The sequence below is a fragment of the Zosterops lateralis genome, assembly GCF_965231275.1.
Source record: "Zosterops lateralis genome assembly, chromosome: 31".
NCBI lineage: Eukaryota > Metazoa > Chordata > Aves > Passeriformes > Zosteropidae > Zosterops > Zosterops lateralis.
This window is the reverse complement of record NC_139791.1, coordinates 4302100-4305382: the sequence shown is the minus strand read 5'-3', so window position 1 is coordinate 4305382 and position 3283 is coordinate 4302100. Positions and strand designations below refer to the sequence as shown.

Genomic DNA, 3283 nt, shown 5'->3' with positions numbered 1-3283 from the left:
ATGGGACCCATTAAAACTTCAAGAAACTTGAGAGTTTCTTATCTGACTTTGAGTTCTTGAGAAGTTTTTTGAAAACACTCTCTGAGGAACTGAGTCTGATGTAGACAACACCAAAGCCCCAAGAGGCTCATTAAAGTTTTTCTTCTGTGTCTGTGCTGCTGAGCTGGGCTGGGTTCCTGGCACAGAGGCAGCTCCTGGCAACCAAGAAGAGCTTCAAAAAGACATTTCTGCTGAGGAGCAGCTCCTGGGCACAGCCCAGCAGGGCTGAGAGCATTGTCTGAAGGATCTGAGAAAACTCAAGCAGACAGAGGCTGAAGGCTGCTGGAAGGATAATTCTGAACTCAGACATGGAGAAATCTTCACAGCCATTGACAATTCTGGGCTTCTTCATCGAGAAATCTTCACCGCTTCTGACACAGTAAGTCTCTGGCTGCAGGGATCTCCTAAAACTGACCCAGGACAGGACTGACAGCACTGTAAGGATGGCTCTGCTGCCCTTTCTGCTTTGAGGGAGGATGTGCTCCAGAGCGGGGCTGCCCTGGGCACCGTCAGAGGGATGGGCAGGATGGCTCCTGCTGCCAGGGACGGCTGCAGGGGCTGAGGCTGGGGCTGCAGCCAGGGGTGCCCAGGGCTGTGGTACAGAGCAGGTGCTGCAGCCCTGAGGGCTCTTGGCCAGGCCAGGGCATCTGCCACCTGCCAGGGGCAGCTCTCAGCCTGCCTGGGAGCTCCCCATGGACTGTGGGGAGAAGTTGGCGGTGGAAGGAGTGACATCCATCAGGGCAGATTCCTCCTGCTGTGGAGATGGTGCTGCATGGCCAGGGCTGCTCTCAGCTTTCTCCTAAAGGAAAGGGAAAGGGGCTGTCAGGGTTGTCTGTATCACTGAGACTCCTGCACTGTCACCCTGGGGATCAGCAGATCTGCCTCAGATCTCCCTCAGAAAGTGCCTCTTCACCCTCCTCTACCTACAGACAGCACCAGCAGCACCTTGGCTTGCAGCATCTCTGTCTGAGCTGCCCTTAAGGCCCTGGTGCCAGGGAGATGTCCCTGGGCAGTGGCCTGTGCTGGGAGGGGTGTGCAGGGCAGAGGTGAGCACCCGGGGCTGGACTGAGCTCTGGGAACCCTGTAAGGGACAAGGCTGGGATAGAGAGAAACAGCTCCCAGTAAGCACAACTCCTGGAAGCAGAGAGCCATAACAACCATTGGTATCTGTCCCTTTCCAGGTGCACAGGAAAAAAAGAAGGAAGAGTTTAGACAAACTAATTTTGAAAATCCAGCTTACATATAGTCCACTTTATTTTTCAAGAAAGTTTTAAGTTCAATCACCCTGAAATAGAGGGAGGTGTAATTGGCAAAGTGTACCTTTGTGGGGACCAGCAGGTCTGAGTGCACTGGGGCACAGGGCTCTGTTTTCCCCCTTGGCTCCCCAGGGTTTCGGCTGAAACCAGTGCTGAAAATGAGGTAGTAACTCAGAAGCATAAACAGGAACTCAAAAAAAATTTTTACCAAATTTTTCTCAAAGCAAAGGAAATAGTTTGGAGGGGATTCCTAATATAATTGCACAGGATTGACTCAAGGAAATCTGTCCCAGGTTGTCAATGTCTTCTTTCAACAGTTCACAATTCCCCGAGTGAAGAAATGTCCAACAGCAGCTCCATCAGCCACTTCCTCCTGCTGCCATTGGCAGACACGAGGCAGCTGCAGCTCCTGCACTTCTGCCTCTTCCTGGGCATCTCCCTGGCTGCCCTTCTGGGCAACGGCCTCGTCATCAGCGCCGTGGCCTGCGGCCACCACCTGCACAGCCCCATGTTCTTCTTCCTGCTCCACCTGGCCCTCACCGACCTGGGCTCCATCCTCACCACTGTCCCCAAAGCCATGCACAATTCCCTCTGGGACGCCATGACCATCTCTTATGAAGGATGTGCTGCTCAGCTCTTTCTTTTTGTGTTTTTCATGTCAGGAGACTATTCCCTGCTGACCATCATGTGCTATGACCACTACGTGTCCATCTGCAAACCCCTGCACTACGGGACCCTCCTGGGCAGCAGAGCTTGTGCCCACATGGCAGCAGCTGCCTGGGCCAGTGCCTTTCTCAATGCTCTGCTGCACACAGCCAATACATTTTCCCTGCCCCTGTGCCATGGCAACGCCCTGGGCCAGTTCTTCTGTGAAATGCCACATATCCTCAAGCTCTCCTGCTCATACTCCAAACTCAGGGAACTTGGAATTCTTGCTCTTAGTGCCTGTTTAGGTTTTGGTTGTTTTGTGTTCATTGTTTTCTCCTATGTGCAGATCTTCAGGGCTGTGCTGAGGATCCCCTCTGAGCAGGGACGGCACAAAGCCTTTTCCACCTGCCTCCCTCACCTGGCTGTGGTTTCCCTGTTCCTCAGCACTGGCTTTTTTGCCTACCTGAAGCCCCCTCCATGTCCTCCCCATCCCTGGATCTGGCCCTGTCAGTTCTGTACTCGGTGGTGCCTCCAGCCCTGAACCCCCTGATCTACAGCCTGAGGAACCAGGAGCTCAAGGCTGCAGTGTGGACACTGATCACTGGACGATTTCAGAAACACTAAACTGCTGGCCAATTTCTGCAAATCACTTGTAATAAAAGTCATCTTTGATACAACTTGTTGGTTTGGTTATCGGGTTTTTTCTTTGTTTGGTCTTCGATGATGTTCACAAAGCAAGGCCATTAATTGTGCCCTTTCTTGTTTTGATTATCTCCAACTTTACTGTGGCCCCAGACTGTTTCAGTGAGGGGCTGCACACTTGGAAGTTTTAAGCAAACAAAAGGATCTCTCCACAAAGTTTTCAGTGGAGATCCCTCTTTTGTTCCCTTCTCTGTCACTGCAGCAGCAATGTCTGTGTGCAGAGCTGGGGGCGGATCAGGGCTGGCACAGCAGCTGTGCCCAGCACCAGCAGCCCTTGGTGTTGCCAGTGCTGCTGCCGTGGCCCTGCCCCGCTGCCCTCCTGGCCCTGGTGTTGCTGTAGGGCCTGAGGGCTCTCGGGGCCGGGCACAGGGCTGGGGGTGGCAGTGCTGGGGCTGCAGCAGGGACAGGCCATGGGCACTGCTGGGGCAGCGCTGACGCCTCAGGGCAGGGCCTGGGGGCTCCAGGCTCCTTGCCCAGGCTCTCTCCAGAACACGCCCAGGCCAATGCTCAGCACAGAAAAGCCCCGTGAGCAGCCCCAGGGTGGCCCTGGGCAGGCTGGGGACAAACAGCATGGCTGGGGCTTTGCAAGGGCCCTGGGGGAGATGGGAAGGAGCAGCAGAGCAGGGGCTGATCCATCC

The 3283-nt window shown here is 54.5% G+C and overlaps 1 pseudogene across 1 annotated transcript; it reads left to right on the top strand.

The window, feature by feature from the left end:
• Positions 1-1635: 1635 nt before the first annotated feature.
• On the top strand, positions 1636-2567 carry LOC310920755 (olfactory receptor 14J1-like; annotated as a pseudogene). The gene has a single exon. The product of its transcript is annotated as an olfactory receptor 14J1-like (transcript).
• Positions 2568-3283: the final 716 nt, after the last annotated feature.